The following is an 18,470-nucleotide window of genomic DNA, read 5'->3' on the forward strand; positions in this document are numbered from 1 at the left end:
AGTAAACATAGCATATTTTACATCATTACATTGTTTATGGCTGTTTAGATTCTGTTACAAACGCAACTCAATAGACGCCGTTCGTGAGCGCGGTCGACGGAATAACGGCAGAGGCAGGCGGCAGTAGAACCAAACCGAACCGTGACTGGCTTTAGGAGGAAGTAACTGAAGTAGGACGGTGGGCCGAAAAGTGGGGTCAAATGAACAGAGAGAGGATGAAAGAGGTGGGACGATGGCGACGAGGAGAGCGAGAGATAAAAGAATAACAGATCGAGTGATAGAGGTGAAAGGAGGGGGAGAGCTGGAAAGTGCTGGGGTTGCTGGAAAGAGTCGCTCACGATACCTGTGGTGACATTCACGCACTCGCTCTCTCGCGCGCGCACCCGTTTGTGCTTCGTATCTATACTGTACATCAACACATCTGTCACAGCATAAGCCTCCAACAGAAAATACTGATCGAGGACGATTGCTCACAGGCTTTTTCCAACCTCACACATCCACACTGGAGCATGAATCACTCTGTGGGAACCCAAAACAAAGCAAAACAGGCTATAATAGTGATGACTGGGTATGTGTTGTGATTCAAAACTCTGATGTGGTTGAAGCAGAATGCAGGGATTAAAGGCATTAAGGTTGTTTTTAAAATTTGTTTTTTATATTTGTTTAGTGTTTGAAAACAACTCCAAAACTGCTGAAATTATTTTTCACAAGTTTGGATGCACATACATATAATTTTCTATTATTACTATTTTCTACATTTCAAAAGATTTGAATAGAACGATTAGAGTGAAAAAGCACAAATTTAATTATAAGGTTAATAACATGGCCAAATACCATAAACAAACCATAACCATGTTATATTTTAGCATTTTCAAAATGGCCACCTATCATTATTACAGCTTATTCTCTGCATTCTCTCAACTCCAGCTTCTTTACGTTTTTAAGCAGTTGTGTTAAATAACTGATAAAACAATTAAACTTTGTAAACATTTAGCTATCAATGCTTTGTCTAGATGTCACATCACTCCTTCACCACCCTAAAACTATGAACCTGTATAATCATATTCTATCAATGTATACCTTCAAATGCGGCTATACATCTATATGTCTGTCTGTCTGTCTATCTATAAGTGAAAAGTTGGATCAACTTAAAAAAATTACTTTAATTGGTAACACCTACCCAGGTGAAGGAGTGGTGCACTTCTATAGTGTACTTGAGGTGCTTTATTTTCGCACACTAATTTTGTACTTAATACAATAAAAATTTATTTTTAGTACTTCTTAAGATTATCTAAGTGTACTTATTTGTGTTTTTTTGGACACAATGAATATGAACTAATATGCACTTTTAACATACTATCTAAAACATTATTTAGTTAACACTTGTATTAAACTTGAACTCAACTTTCAAACAAATATGGATTCTGAGTTTATTACAAGTGGTACCTAAATACATTTTTTTAAATACATTTTAGCACATTTTAGTTCATGTTTATGGTGTCTCAGAATGGCACGGTGAAGTACACTTAGATGATCTTAAGAACATCTTAAGAAGTATTAAAGATAAATTTTTGGTATATTAAGGACAGGATTGGTGTGTGAAAGTAAAGCTTTTTGAGTGCACTATGGAAGTGTACTACTTTTTTACCTGGGTAAGTATTTTTCAAGATGATTTTTTTTAGGTGTTACCAATTTAATTCAGTGTATCTATCTATGTGTGTTAATAATAATAATATTAATGTGTGTTTATATATAAATATATATATAATTTCCAAATATAGAAAAAAGGCTTAATCGAAAATGGTGGTGTATTAGAAAAGCCAGTAGGCAGAAAGAACACAATGTAATGGCTAGTTACCTCTGGACAACAGTCAGCTGAAGTGATTTACAGTCAAGGGCAAGTCCAAATACATGATGGATGAAGATTTTAGGGAACTGCAATACTGCGTGTGTATCACTAGAAGGCAGCATTGCCCTTCTTTTTCTTACGAATGCTTCAATGACTTTATTTAAAGTCTCCTTATTTAAAAATAACTAGTTTATGCTCTTCATAAGTATTAAAGATAACATTGCTGCCAACAATGAACAACAACCTTTCATCCTGACTTATGCGTGTTGTCATCAAATGCAAGAATCAGACTGCAGAAGCAATGGATCATACTGATAATACACATTCTCTGCTTTTCGTGTGTGAACAATGAATGCATCGGGACACAGTTTATCATTTAACACCTGTCAGCCAATTAGTCTCAATATGATCACATTAGCCTTGTTGGGTTGGTAAAACAAAATAAAATGTGTCATTCTGTACTTTTGTCTCATATTCACTTTTTAATGTTTAAACATTTCTTGACTTCACAACAAACAGCAATTTTGCCTTTATTGCCCCAATACTTATGGAGGGGACTTCTATATAAATATACATATAAATATATATTTTTAAGCCTATATAAATAGATAAACATTTTAAATTTGAGGTAAAAATATAACTTTTTAGGTAAAATATGTCTTGTATTACACAAAAAGAGCAGTGTGTCAGGTTCACGGTCATTGACAGCCTGTGTGTGTGTGTGTGTGTGTGTGTGTGTGTGTGTGTGTGTGTGTGTGTGTGTGTGTGTGTGTGTGTGTGTGTGTGTGTGTGTGCTTGTATGCTGTGCGGCTGCCAGGGTGAAAGTTCATGACCTCTAGGGTCAGACACAGGAGTCTCAGGCCATTTGGCTGCCCCACCATAACACGGTTTCCATGGCAACCACACTATTAAAGCCATCCTTGTATTAACTGCTAATGAGAGGTCAGTACATATATAAATGACATCGGGTTTATATGTGTATGTGTGACCACACAATTCATCAGTTGTCGAATGAAGGTGTGATATAAACAGGAACAACAAATAAGCTTCTTTCTAGTCTGTTTCTTTATCTAAATTCCTCTTTCTCTCTCAGACTCTCTTCTTCTTTCTCCATGTTTATCTGATCAGCTGTCTGTTTAAGAGAGCGAGTCACAGATCTCAAGAGAACCATCAATCTTAAAGCTGTCACAGCTCACAGCTGTATGGTGTGTGTGTGTGTGTGTGTGTGAGTGATTAGATACTAACTATTTCACACAGCAAATACTCTTTGCCCTGTAAACACAATAATGTTCACTTGAACACCAATTCTTGGTCTTTGACACTCAAAAGCACAATGCCCCAATACAACATTTTCTAATGCGATTTCCAAAAATAAATGTTTGTATCTTCAAAAACAAAGTTGCTAAATTGTTGAAGATAATTTCTTTATTTTACTCAAAATTCTGTAATCATCTACACCCCCTCACGTCACTCAAATCTTATATGACTTTCTTTGTGGGACAAAATGCTGCTCTTCTCCATACAAGAAAGTACATTGTGATCTGGCTGCCAAGTTCAAGTGCAAAAATAGTTGTTTTACTAAACAATCAAAAACAGAAACCCAATACTAGCTATTCTTGCATACTAAGCTATCTCTTCTTACATGCTAAAATATCTCTTCTTGCATACTATACTATTCTATACCATCTTACATACTAAACTTTCTCCTCTTATACATACTAAAATATCTGTTCTTGCATTCTATACTATATCTTACATACCGAACTTACTAAGCTATCTCCTCTTACATACTAAAATATCTCTTCTTACTATACTATCTTACATACTAAACTTTCTCCTCTTACATACTAAAATTACTCTTCTTGCATCCAATATCACCATATCTAACATACTAAGCTATCTCCTCTTACATACTAAAATATCTCTTCTTGCATACTATACTATCTTACATACTAAACTTTCTCCTCTTACATACTAAAATGCCTCTTCTTGCATCCAATATCACCATATCTAACATACTAAACTATCTCCTCTTAAATACTAAAATATCTATTTTTGCATACCATGTTATCCTATCTTACATACTAAACTATCTCTTCTTGCATACTACATTATCCTGCCTTACATACTAAAATATCTTTTATTACATACTAAACTATATTTTCTTACATACTAAACTATCTTTTCTTACATTCTAAACTATCTCTTCTTGCATACGAAATTATCCTGCCTTACATATTAAACTATTTCTTCTTGCATACTAAACTAACTTTTCTTACATACTAAATGATCCTGCCTTACATACTAAATGATCCTGCCTTACATACAAAATGATCCTGCCTTACATACTAAACTATCTTTTCTTACATACTAAACTATCTTTTCTTGCATACTAAATTATCCTGCCTTACATACTAAACTATCTTTTCTTGCATACTAAACTATCTTTTCTTACATACTAAACTATTTCTTCTTGCATACTAAACTATCTTTTCTTACAGACTAAAATATCTCTTCTTACATACTAAACTATTTCCTCTTACATACTAAAATATCTGTTCTTGACTTGCATACTACATTATAATATCCTAAATACTAAACAATATCATATTACATGCTAAAATACCTCTTCTTGCATGCTAAATTATTCTATCTTACATATTAAACTATCTCTTCTTACATGCTAAAATATCTCTTCTTGCATACTAAACTATCTATAATATACTATCTTGCATACTGAACTTACTAAACTATCTCCTCTTACATACTAAAATATCTCTTCTTGGATACTATACTATACTATACTATCTTACATACTAAACTTTCTCCTCTTACATGCTAAAATATCTCTTCTTGCATACTAGACTATACTATACTATACTATCTTACATACTAAACTTTCTCCTCTTACATACTAAAATATCTCTTTTTGCATACTATATTATCTCCTCTTACATACTAACATATCTCTTCGTTGCATACTAAATTATCCTGTCTTACATACTAAACCATTTCTTCTTATATACTAAACTATATCTTGTAACATACCAAACTATACTAAACTCCTCTTTCATACTAAATTGTCTCCTCTTATATGCTAAGTAAACAACTAAGTAGTGATCTTTTTCCTTAGGTCATGTCTTATCTCACCTAGTGCACAAAGTGCACCACAACTGACACTAACACTCCCTCCAAAAACAAACACAGGTGCTTTTCGCCCCTGGTAATACTGATAATAAGTTTGCTTGTAGATACTTTAACTTTCTTTCCAGCCTTACTTCATACCGTCCATCTTTTTCACTTTTATTAAGTGATACAGAAAAGCCCATTCCTATCACTTCTCGCGCCACAGCTAAGAAACTATCAGAACGTAATTTTACTTCACGTATTAAATACTCTCTTTAAACTGTTTTCAGATATTTGCTTATTCTTTTCCTCTTTTTCCCCCTGCTGGTCAGCAAACTCTGTGACATCACTGGACACTGCTCTGCACTGTGATTGGTCACTGGCCCACGTTGCCAAGCAACAGCAGCAAAAGGTCTCTTGTGTGTATGTGTGTGTGTGTGTGTTTGTGTGTGTGCGCGTCTGTGCTTATGTGTATGTTTTTACCCCTGTGACAGACAGTGAAATGGTAAACGGAGCGAGGCTTTTCTGCTGATAAGTTTTCCTATCTGAAATGGTGCATTTCTTCGGTAATGTGAGGCTTGTGTATCAATTCCCCTGAACGAATGTGTGTGCATATTTAATATGTAGTCTCATATCGCCGTGTGTGAAGAGAAGTGTGTGTCTGGGGAATAGGTGGTTATTGTTTTTGACACAGACCCTCATATTTCTGCATCGATCGATTCCTCTGACTCCCGACACGACAATAATCACACACACACACATAGTCAGGCCTCTTTCTATCAGTAGCATTATTACTGTGCAGAGAGGAAGAGGGGGAAATAATGGGAGCTGAGCGTAATTCATAGGGTGCAACGGAAAAACGTGGAAAGCGAGAGGGAGTTACTTGAAAACGAAGTGCATAGTGGGAAAATTGATAGTAAAATCTCACTGGGAAAGAGAAGGACAGGAAAAGATAGAGAGAGAGATGAGAAAATAAATGAAAGTTGGAAGATAAGAAAGTAGACGGGAATGTTTGTTAGCTAAAGAGTGCGGCCGAGCCACAATCTCTTCTAATGGCTGTCCAAACTGAATTCAAGTATATATTTGTATAATATTTTGTACCAAACTGACAACTTTCAGTTGTCACAAAGGAGAAGGGGTCATTAGAACAGCAGCGCAGGATAATAAAGGAAGGGCATTACAAGAGAGAAGATGAAGGATTTGTCCCATCTTTTTCCAATAAAAGACAAAATGAGGGATTGAATTGGGGAGAATATGATGGTGTGAAGGGGGGTACAACAAAAGCGAAGAGACGCACACATACACACACAAACTGATGTTTTCTGGGGGATGAGGAAAAGATGTTATTAGCTTGACAGCGGCATAATGACAGTGAATCCAGAGCTGTCACACACAAAACAACAACTGCACATTGATGGAGAACAAAACACATTCACACCAACACTGTCACTTTCTTGAAAAACTGTTTGGTGTGACATTAGAGATGGGTCACCGTGCTCGACCATTCCAAAACAAAATACTAAGAAACTATAGACATGGTAAAGTATTTTTTAGCTTAATTAAAGCCAATGGATGGGTTTTTCTATACTTTACTCAACCATGTAAACCTAATTATGGCATTATGAGCATCAAAGTCTGACTTCAATCATTGACTTCACTTTCATTTCAATCTTTGACATGATCTTACTTAGTCAATATTAAACATATCAAGAATGTTCTACACAATATGTAAGATGATTTTAATATATGTATTTTCTATAAATATTTAATCTATATTTGAAGAGTTTGGTTCCAAAATGCGATAAACGCCAAAATCAGTATTGTATCAGGTCAGTATTAAAAACTTAATTCTTAATCTTACGCAAAATCTAATATCCGCCATACTATTCTGTCATCTTTTCTCCCTGTTTCCCAAAACGCGATAAACGCCAGTCCTCCTTTTCTGCAGAATGCAATAAATCTGCTCCACAAATCACACCGCACCATTCCACGCATTGTACACAACACAATCTATCCGTCTCCATTGACTTTAAATTGCGAGAGGCCGCCTCCTTGTCATTTCTGGCTTCATAACAAAAAACAGAATAATGCCTAAAAGCTGATGTTTGACAGGGTGTACAGCTAACAGGCCAAAAAAAAAAACAGAAATAACTTTTTATAAGCTGTCAACCTCAAAAAGCAAGCGTTTAAAGACACAAAAGTGGAAACTGGCAAATTTTCATAATACTACTATTAGTAGAACTGCGCCCACTAAAGGGAAACGTAGTCGGCGATCCGCTTTTTTTCTCCTTAAAGGCTGGTTTTTACGGCTTGTCAGCTTATAAAAACGTATTTCTGTTTTTTTGGCTGGTTAGCTGTACATCTTGTCACACAGCAGCTTTAAGTCATTATTCTGTTTTCTGTTATAAGCCAGAAATGACAAGGAGGCGGCTGGTTGGATTGTTTCCCCCCTGGTGGGCGTGGTTTTCAAATTAGCACTGCACTCTGGCGACGCATTGAATACACGCGGAATCCTAGTTTTCCTCATTTACTTTGTACTCCGTGATCAACAAACAAACAAAAACAAAATAGTAATTTTGATGGCATTGATAAACCTGTGGTGGTTTTCTGAGACGTAAGCCATCAAAATCAATAATTTACGCACTCGGGTAAAGGAAAAATGTCGGCTGTTGCTTGTTCTCTTGACAGCATCAAGCTTCTATCATGCTAACACATTGACCCCAGGGGATCTTATGAAAAACTTTATATTATTTTACTCGAAGTCAACTAAAATCTAGCAGGACCAAAACATTTTACAGCTGATCGCTCGCTGTCAAAAAAGTTCAACGACGAGGTCCCAAGGATAACAGCAGCAATGACAGTGTTCTTAATATGACAAAGTAAGTGTTTTGATTAATGACATTAATGTTTACTTTTTTTAAACTAAATAAATATATAATGGCAAAGATGAATACACATTTATATATTGATTCAATAGATTTATAGCATTTAAAAAAACTACAAATATTTTTATTTTATTGGATTTATTGCATTTTGTGGAAAAAATTATCCGGTTTTATAATAAATCTTTGAAAATCGAATTTTAATTTTTTATGTTATTATTACCTAAAGATGCTATGTGAACGTTTGTAACAGAAAATAGTGGTTTTCATCTTGTCACTTTCTTGGTATAGAAAACATGTTTACCAGGCTTCTGCACAATTCAGAATTTCAGAATTGGCCTCCATTCAATTCATGAATTGGAATTTGAATTGACTCCGCCCTACAGGAAGTTGATTTGAAATTGGAATTTGAATGAGAGAAAGTGGAATTAAATTCATGGCAATTCAAATAAATTCCACAGTAACACAACAGAAAGAATCTCACATACATTCAGTGTTAGGAAAGTTACTTTGGAAAATTGTTTGTCAACCATTTTAAATACTTGGTTAAAGTAAAGCATTCTGGGAAATGAAGTCATGTTCCATCGTGTTCTACAAAATTACAATCACAAAAAATCAAACTTAATTATTTGTTATGTGACTAGAGTTTTTAACATTAATTGCTGGGGAAAACATTTCCTGTTAATGTAATCTGTACAAGTAGTTCAAACTAATATAATTTATAGAATATGTAATGCAAACATATTTGACATATACTGAAAGCTTCATTTTTAACACTTCACTTACTGTATAATGTGTTTATGAATTTCTTTGAATTTCTATTGAATTGCAATTCTGCTTCCTTTAATTCAAATTCGGATTGTAATTCTAGATCCTGTTTTTGACATCAATTCAAATTCCATGCAAATTCAAGAATTGAATTGGAATTAAGGAGTCATTCTCAATTCAATTCTGAATTGTGCACAAGCCTTTTACCCAAATAAGTCAAAATGAATTTATCACGTTTTGGAACCAAACTCTTCATTTGTAGCGGTGGCGCATACTAAATATTCTTCTTACAGTGAATCAAAAAACTTGAACATAGCTTCGATTCCTTTAAATGTATTAGCCATTTCTGTCAGCTAAGAACAGGAAACTGAGGCTAGACTGGGCAAAATTTGAAAACATAAAACTGGCAAAATGTCACCTGGTGTGATGAGTCTCAATTTCTGCTGCACAGATCAGAATTTGGCAAAGACACCATAAATGCATGGATCCGTCTTGCCTTATATCATTGATTCAGACTGGTTGTCGTGGTGTAACGGTGTTGGGGATATTTTCTTACCACCCTTTGTTGCTGACCATGTCCATCTCTTTATGACCACAGTGTACCCATCTTCTAATGGCTACTTCAAACAGTGCAGCCCATCATAGCTCATTTCATCTCAAACTGGTTTCTTGAACATGACAATGACGTCACTGTACTGAAATGGCTGAAAAGACGTATCAATCCTTGCCATTGAGAACAGTCCTAATTGATAGCTCCCATTAACACAAATATACTCTCTTACTATCTTCTCTCTCAGGGTCAGCTTGTAGTTGGGATTCAGAGTCATAAGTTTCAGTTACAGGAATAATTTGACCTTTAACCTTCCCTTTACCCTCTTCTATCGGACCCTTCATTTTTTCCTTTTCACTGCCTCCTGTCTGTCATTCTTACTCATCAATATTCCCGCTCAACCTCCATCTTTATCACAACATCCATCTTTCTTTCTGCCTTAATCCCCCTCTCCTTCCTTTCCTCTCTCTCTCCGTATCACTTTATTCCCCTCCTCCCCACATCCCATTTCACGTCACTCTCTCTCTTTCTTCCTCTTTGTCTATCCATCCATTACCCACTGCCTTTTCTTATACCTTTTTTATTGTTTAATTTCCTTTGCTTTTATGCCCCATTTGGCCATCTCTCTATCCATCCTTGTCTCTGTGTTTGTGATAATAACTAAAATAAGAGTTTCTTCTACCATTATTTATTTCACTCCTTCCGAGCACAGGGAGATATCAAAAGCTACTTGGAGCCGGCACAGGGGACCCGTACTACATTTGGGGAAAGGAGAGGAGCGCTATGGGATGGAGTGAGAGATGGGGGGGTAGGGTCTCTACTGCTGTTAGATGACGGGGGTTTTGGTGGTGGGGGGGTTAGGAAATCGGTCTGGCTAGCGGAACAGCTTTTCACCTATCTCTCTTTCTCCCTCTTGCGCTCTCTCTCCCCACACTGCTTTGTATTCTGTGGAGATGACAGGGGAAAGCTTTATTGCTCTGAGTCGGTATCGATCGGGGCCCTAGGCAGGTGGAGAGTGTACAGACGCCTATTAGAGGCACTTTCTCAACGACCGCTCCCTAAGAGCACAACCCCACCCTACCCCCCTCTTTCTCTTTCTTTGCCTATGAAATTCAAATTCAAGGTTTCTATCCTTGAGGCTTGACTGAAAAAGAAGGAGTAAAAGAGACCTGACATTATCTGGTAGAAAAAAGCTGCCAACAGAGACATAAAGCCAAAGAAATATGTCAATATTTCAACAACCCAGGAATAAACATAAAGTGCTACATTTCTTATTTCTTTCAACTTGAAATGAAATGTGACCCAAACCATTGAAGTATGATATGTGTTTGTGCATTAATAAATACACAGACTTCATGATGCACAAATAAACTGCATGCTGCTCAATAGAGCCCCTGTGAATGGTAGCTAGATACAGACTGACTGATACAATTTCACTGTGTGTTTGTGTCCGAGTGTTCAAATCCCAGTGGGATATTTTTCTTCTTTCACACATTGGAATAAGGCCTATCACCTATAATCTCCCTCTTCACAGAATTCCTGATTTTGAAGTCGGAGTTTGGCAAGACAAGAGCATCAATGTATCGTCTCGCCTTCTCATCTCGCTCAGTACCACACGCACCACACACATCTTCGCGAAAATGCTTTCTGCTACCTCTCTGACCCTGACTATCAAAAAATCATACACCATATAGTATAAATATTAATTCTCTATTACCTTTGTGAAAAGGCCTGACCTGCGTAGACTGAACTTCAACCTTGGGGAATATGGAGTTCTGTCCCCTCCGTCTTCAAGGAGGAGTGGATTAAAAATGGAGTGGGAAAGGTTAGCACACATATTCTAGAAACATGGAGCCTTGGTGCCTGGCCTGGGATATGCCCGATACCATTTTCCCCTTTGTCACCCCTTAAATTTCGAATCCCCAGTATAAAACTATCATATGTCTTTATTTAGAATAGTGCTGCCTTTTCTAGTCATTAGATGCTGTGATCTGACAATACACCGATATCAAATTGATTACTTTTCCACCCCGACACATTCCTAAAGAATGAAAAAGTCTGTCTCTACCACATGGGAATAGTTTAAAGGACTTCGACGCAGCACAACCGTGCGCCATGTTTACACATGTGAGTCAACCGCTCCCACGCCAATCGATGGAAAGAAAGAAAGAGAATCAGTTACCTTTGGTCATTAAGACGGGGGAATCCCAGACTTAGGGTGGTTAGGGGGTTCATTGATAGAGAGAGGGAGCGTATTTGGCAAAGAGAGAGAGCAGACAATTATCTGTATTGATTAAAGTGAAGCAAGCACAGTGAAGAACAGAGCTCGCTATGTGTCGATCAATAGAGAGAGAGAGAGGAAGAGGGAAAGAGAGACAGAGGGACGGAATTGTTTGGGAAAAGAGGGTCAATAGGGTGGGAAAGAGACAAGGACAGAATCAAGTTTGAAAAAGAGAGATGTAGTGTAATGAAATAAGAGTGCATCGGATTTAAAAGGTCTAAATTGGCCGTGGATAGAAAGTGAAATGTCAGAAATTGTAAAAAATTCAGATACAGACATCATAATGAACTGGGGTATATTTACAATTCTATTATTTGTATTAGAATTACATATTTTGGTACAGTAAAAGCACTGAAATCTGTGAAACGGAACGACTTGATTCTGTCAAACTAGGGCTACGTCCGAAACCGCATACTGTACAGTACGTACTGAATGAGATGAAGTACCTACTTACTGACCATTAAAACAGTAGGTACTGTATAGTATGAATTCTGGTAGTATGAATGCAATTCGGACGTACCACATCCGCCATGTTGATACATCACGTGACATACGTCGTCATCACGTCATGTCATACCATTGCGAAAACAGTCGCATCGCCGCTTTCACCTCTTCTTCGTCGTTGCATAACTCCACTCCCGGGGCATCACGTGATAGTGAAGTGTCCATTGTATGCACCCTGCAAAATCTAACCGAAAGTAGTAGGTCATCCGGGTACTTTTCGCATACTGTTTTTGGAATACTATGTATTTGGACGTACTACCCACCTTGCCTACTGCTTTTCATCTACTATATAGTATGGAAGTAGGCGATTTCGGAGCGCACCACAAGTCACACCTACAATTTGTTTTAAAGAGCACCTATTGTCTGATTCATGAATTTACATTTCCTTTGGTGTGTAAGTGTGTATTAGTACATGTTAATGATATGCAAAGAGTACAAAACCCAAAGTAAACGATGACGCAAGATATCGTCTCCAACGTAAATCTCTTTTCTTGGACTACCACAAACACAAAAATTGTAAGCGACAATCCTGGTCCGTTGCAGAGATTCGCTGTCTCCTTTACGTTTGAGCTGATGATTTTATAAATGCATAGCTGTCCTCCACACACAAATAGTGACATTATGGGCTTTTTAGCACACGGCTCCGTGAGAAAGGCTTTAATAGAACAGCTACGCAATTTCGCATTAAAGCAAAGAAACTTCGCATAGACGTGCATCGTTTATCTCCACATCAGGAAGAGAGTGAAATCTGGAGCTACAAAAATGAACGGTATGTTTTTTGAACCATAAACCACGCGAACACATTGTATTATACCAAATACACAAAATAACGTTGTTTTTAGCATTAAAATATGTGCTCTGAAAACTGAAAATCATGTCTTCATCTAACCACCTGTTTCCTTTTGAACACAAAATAAGTCTTGTCGTAATGCCAAATACACCGCATTGTTTTTAGTCATTTCTTTTCCTTTACAGCCTGTGTTGTAGACAGTAGACAGACAGCAAAAAATCATACCGGGTGAAAGAGAGATGAACTGGAGTTGAGTAAGGATTTGAGTTGGGACTCGAACTTGGGTCGCCTGAAGCACGATTGCACAACATGATGACACACAGTCCACTTGGTTATTAGCACCGAAAGGATTATATATTCATTATAAAGTCAAGCCTTCCTCTAATTTCTTTATGAGTCTTACACTTAATCAAAAAACTTCAACGTACTTAAAAAGTATTTTATGTTCTTTGCCCGTGTCTTATTTAACAATATAAAAAAGAAGTGCATTAAAGTGCATAAACATCCGATAACCATTAATAACGTGTATAGTCAATTCAGTTTAACTGGACTGAATGTGTACGTGTATGAGGCAGATGAGTTTGTATTTGGGTATTTTAGAAGGCCAACACCACCTCCTCTCCTCGGAAATGCGTGAAATAGCATGACAAAAGCTTTAAAGAAGACTAACAGCGAGTGAACTATGTAGACACAAGCAGTGCAGACAGACACACTGCCTGCTCTTTCTCAAAATATTAATCCCCTTTCAGACAAACTTGACCCCCCCAATATACACACATATACACACTCCCCTTTTCCGCTCCCCTTAGGAGCAGAATGCATATCTGCAGACTGCACTGCCCGTTGCCTAGTAACCGTGACCCTCATCAGCTAACACCAGTAACATTAAAACATTGATTCAATCCTTTCACTCAGTTGTTGCTAAGTAATGCAACATTGTCTAGAAAGCATCCATTAGTGCACTTTAGCTGGAGTTTAAAATGAAAGTTTGAAACAATGATAGCAATTAGAGAATTTGAAATCAAATGTAAGAACACATTCAGTTAAAACTATATGAGGAGAAAACTACAACTGATGTATATGCTAATAATTTCACAAGTTTATGTAAAAAAGTAAACAGGTTTGTCCTATTGTCAGCTATGAAGGGGATCGACTTTCATAGACTTGACCCTTTACGCTTTCTCTTTCCAGATTTGATGAATTTATTGAAAAGAAAAATAATAACTATTCAATTGCATATTGTAATGTGTATATTACAGTGTATTCATAATTTACTTTGCATATATCAAAATAGAAGTTAATACATCATTTATTAAAAAAATAAAGTAAAAAATGTAAAAGTTAAATCATTTTAAGTTTCTTATACTACACCAGATTGCATCATGAAGATGAGGCAAGGTTACCCAAAAAAGTTCACACACACATACACACAAACCTTAGCATCCCATGGTGATGAAAGGACTGTTTAATAAGAATCACATCTCATATGGCAAAAGCCCAAAGCCAGGTTGCATACCAGTTTAAATACTTCATTAGATATGTAGCGCACACACAAATACAAACACACTTGCACATAGCATCTGTCAATCAATCTACATATGGAGATATAAATAACATAGGCCTGCCTTAAGTTTTTTAATTAGTATAACTATAAGTACACTTTTGTGAACACAAAGAAAGGATAAAAAAAAACGAAAAGTCTGGAAATAAAAGACATGAGAATTCAGGTGTATAGTTATGCATGCATGACATCACAGGCTCCACCCCCAGCCCTTGGGAGTGGGTGCCTTGGAAACGGTCACTAGGGGAACAGACGAAGAAAGAAAGATAGAAAGGGAGAAAAGAGAGAGAATGTGAGAAAGATAGAAAGAAATGAAAGAGAATAAGGAAGCATTATGTGCTGCTGCGCAAAGGTAGGGAAAAATGAGGTTAGCACCAAAAAGAAATAGAGAGAGGATGTGACAAAAAACACACAAAAGAAGAATATATCACATGATATAGTATATTCCAAAGATGTTTCATATAAACACATAAAGTTTTATTAAAGTGCAGAATAGTTATGTCAAGTACAATAAGACATTAAGACATCGCAATGAATCATTATGAGATTTCATTACATAATTTAAGAAGGCAGTGATGGCAATAGTAAAAGCCTCACATTCTGCAAAAAGAAATGGGACACATCCATCTTCCACCGTCACGAATACAAAAGAATGAGAGAAGACCCCGTAGGCTTATAAAGTTGTATTAATCGCCCCTTTTGTTAAACAAACACACCATCTAACTAATATGTATAGCTTAATAAAAGCTGCAGATTGAAATCTCCAAAAAAGTATTTCATTTGCCAGCCATCGAATTGGAAACGACTCTATGCCCTCCAATCACCTGGCTTTAATGTAAATGTATGCTGATGTAAAAGTTCACATTTCCATTTATATTCCATATACTCCAGCAGCCACATCCACCTGGGCCTGAGACAAGCATCTCCTTTTACATCATTCATGAGCCTCCTTGAATATCTGTAAATATAAGCATGCAGAAAACACACGCTCCACCAAAAGAAAAAAATAAAGAGGTGCCTGAAAGACTATTAGGGCACAGTAGCCAACTTATTTCCAATCCATCAATAACCCACAACCTGAGGCGAACTTAAACTTAGTTTAAGTCAACTAGGTCTTAGCTTAAACCTAGATTATAGTTCTCCTATAAAATATAAAATCACTCCTATAAAATCGCAGGACACCACTCGCTCTGTCTTCCCTAAACTTTCCGAATCGCAGGAGCCTTTAAGGTTCGTTAAAACTCACAAAAATGACAGATTCCCCTATCAGCTGCAACACAGGCGTGTAAAAAAACAGCCAACTAGTTCCAGAACCATCCAAATGTGAATTTACAGATGCTTATCCGCGCCGGTGTAAGTGTGTGTGGTGGGTGCGTGAGATAGAGAAAGCAGAGATCTCAAACCGACATGTTCTCATTTATACTGATAGGAGTATCTGACTGCACAATACTATTGCAGCATTGTTGAGTAAATGGTATACTACCCCCACCTTCTACCCGCTAGGTTGAGTCTTTAACCTTGACCTCTAGTGCTTCTGCCTCCAGTAATGAAGTCAACCCCCCTTCCCCCATTATCCCCCCCCCCCGCGCTTTTTATACCTGCCCCCAGCTCCCCTGTCCAGAGCTGCTCTCATTCATAGTAAACACTATTGATTTTTCAGCACAGAGAGTAAAAAAAGCCATGAATTTTAATGCTACTATCTGTCCCTCGCTCTGGCTCTCTCGCTTTCTGTTTGTCATCTTTTCCTCTCATCCGTTTTGCCTCCATCCCTTCATCCCGTCTTCTGTTCTGCAAGATGTGAGAGAGGGCAGGAGTTAAAGCAAGGGTGTGTTTCGTTGGCTATAAAGTTTGAGTATGTGCATGTGAATGTGTTTGTGTGTGTCTTCTTTCTTTCATCCTTTGTGACTAAGGCCGATTGATTTTGCTATAAGCTGTGTTGAGGCTTTGACAGGCCAGTAGCAACAGACAGAGAAGCTCATCAACGGCCAATAAACACAGAAATAAATAGCTTTAAAAATCCCTCCATTATGGTACATTAGGATGGGGGGTGCTGGATAAAAAGAGGGACAGATGGCCTTTATCAACTTTCATAAGAAACATTATTACATATTCTGCCTCGTACTAATAGAAAAATTGCAAACAAAAGTAAGAATCACAATTGAGAGCTCTTCGATGTTTAAGTTGTCTCATCACGCTTGTGTTTCAGAAAAGATACCAACAAAAAGAAATATAATTGAGAACTATAACATCGTCTCCTGAGCTATAAAGGAGCAACCTCTGAGCAATAAAGATTTTCTACGGGTGGAGAATGGTTTGGGGCACGGTTTATGAGGGGAATGATTTAGAAATCAAATTATTGTCTGGCATGAACATGTCATTCCTTGTAAAATCTGCAACCTAATATATTTTTATGACTGTAATCACTTTTGCCATGTTGGCTGTGCTTCGCTATCACCTCATATGCATTCCACAGAAGATGAATATGTGGTTAACCAGCCGTGATCCTGCATTTTTTGTTTGATGCTCATCATCAAATGCTGTACACAACAGCAACCAAGTTAGTTTAAATCTACTGACAATGTAAATGCATGGCACAAAATGCTCCTGTGGAATATGATCAACCAAACATTCAAAGCATGCAGACTGCGAATTAAACTCAAACTGACTCTGTTTAATGCCTTTAAAAGTGATTTGCTCCTAAAATGATGAAAAATACAGCATAATAGACTTAAATTTAGAGTGATCGGATGCAATGGGCATTTTATGTACTCAGGTGCAGAGAACAAATTGGCAAGCCACATATTGATCGATAAGCCCGGATTGAAGGAAACCCTGTTAACAGCATCCCTGTCTGGGGAGTCTGTCCCCGCCTCTCCACATCTTAATTTGATTGATGATCATACTTGTCACTCAAGGCAGCATGTGGCCAATTACAAGATTTCTACGGCTAGGTGGCTGGTGCTTTCAACTTGCGTGTCAGTTAAAAATACCACTTTCTTGAGCTAAAGGTTCTTAATTTACTGAAACAGAGTTTTTCAATCATTAATGTGAAGGTAAGATGGGTGATTCTCACGAAACCATTGAAACACCCCGACACTAATCATTTTAGCTTTAAAATGTGTAATATAGTAACATTAAAAAGCATCAGAATTAACACAATACTGTGTTCTACCTTGCACAATGAGTGATTTCAACATAAGAATTTATAATTGGAAATTTTATCTCATTTTCTGCTGAAATTCTCATTACCGCAATGTGTCCGGCTGTGTTTGAACATGCGTTATGTTGTAATTTAATCAAATTAACACAAACATATTAGGAAAAAAAATAAATGGATGTTTTGCTAGACTACTTTAGATGACAGAAAAAATATTTACTGAATATTCATGTATAATAATAATGAAGAAAAATTAGGAAAATGATGTGTCCATGCCTGATGTTCTCATCCTCCGCAACACTTTTTGAGAACAGTTTAAGCACATATACAGAATTTTAATAAAGTTTGATTTTGAGTGACCAAGCACATGGACCAGTTACTTCAAGATGGCTACCAGGTAAGATCATTTTTTTTACAGTTAATTTGAAATATTGTCTTGTCAGAATGCTTACACGACATTTTGATTATCATTACCGGAACAGATGCTTATTAAATGTTAATTTAATTAATAGAAGCATAATACTTTGATTTTAAATGCATGTGCAGAATCTCCAAATTATGTTCTTTCAGGTTTGTCATGTCATTTTGAAAATATGTCAGTGTTGATGTTTTCTGACTGTTGCGGTAATGAGATTTTTTAGGACTAATTTTTTAAATTATGTTACAAAAAGTGTTAAATGATAAGTAAAAGTTTTTAAATTAATGTTCCCATTTACTCCAGACTTTGTTTTTCAATGTCTGGTGGGAAAAAAAGTAAATTTAAGCAATTTTTACATTTTCATGCTTGACATTTTTAAAACCAAGTTTTCGTGAGAATCACCCACATAAACCCAGGGAATTTCTTAATAAAATACGATAAAACAGGAACTACAGAATACAGAAAACATCAGGAAAATATGAACAAAGAGTAGGAAGAAACAAATATATATTCTACAAAATGAATAAAACATGGAAGACGAGGTCATCCAGTCACTTCTCTAACTCTAGCATCTTTTTCATTGA

General features: G+C 36.7%; 1 protein-coding gene across 5 annotated transcripts in view; it reads right to left on the minus strand.

Annotated features, from left to right (window-relative positions):
- The window catches only part of pou2f2b (POU class 2 homeobox 2b), a 45,680-nt gene that overhangs the window by 20,158 nt on the left and 7,052 nt on the right, over positions 1-18,470 (minus strand). Inside the window, exon 1 of one of the 5 annotated variants that reach the window (XM_055210605.2) lies at positions 68-253. The exons of the other annotated variants lie outside the window; for them this stretch is intronic. The gene's annotated coding sequence lies outside the window, so the exon portion shown is untranslated. Of the gene's footprint in view, positions 1-67; positions 254-18,470 lie in introns of those variants that run through there. 5 annotated transcript variants of the gene reach the window in all.

The sequence above is a fragment of the Misgurnus anguillicaudatus genome, chromosome 10 (genome assembly GCF_027580225.2).
Source record: "Misgurnus anguillicaudatus chromosome 10, ASM2758022v2, whole genome shotgun sequence".
In the NCBI taxonomy this organism is placed as follows: domain Eukaryota; kingdom Metazoa; phylum Chordata; class Actinopteri; order Cypriniformes; family Cobitidae; genus Misgurnus; species Misgurnus anguillicaudatus.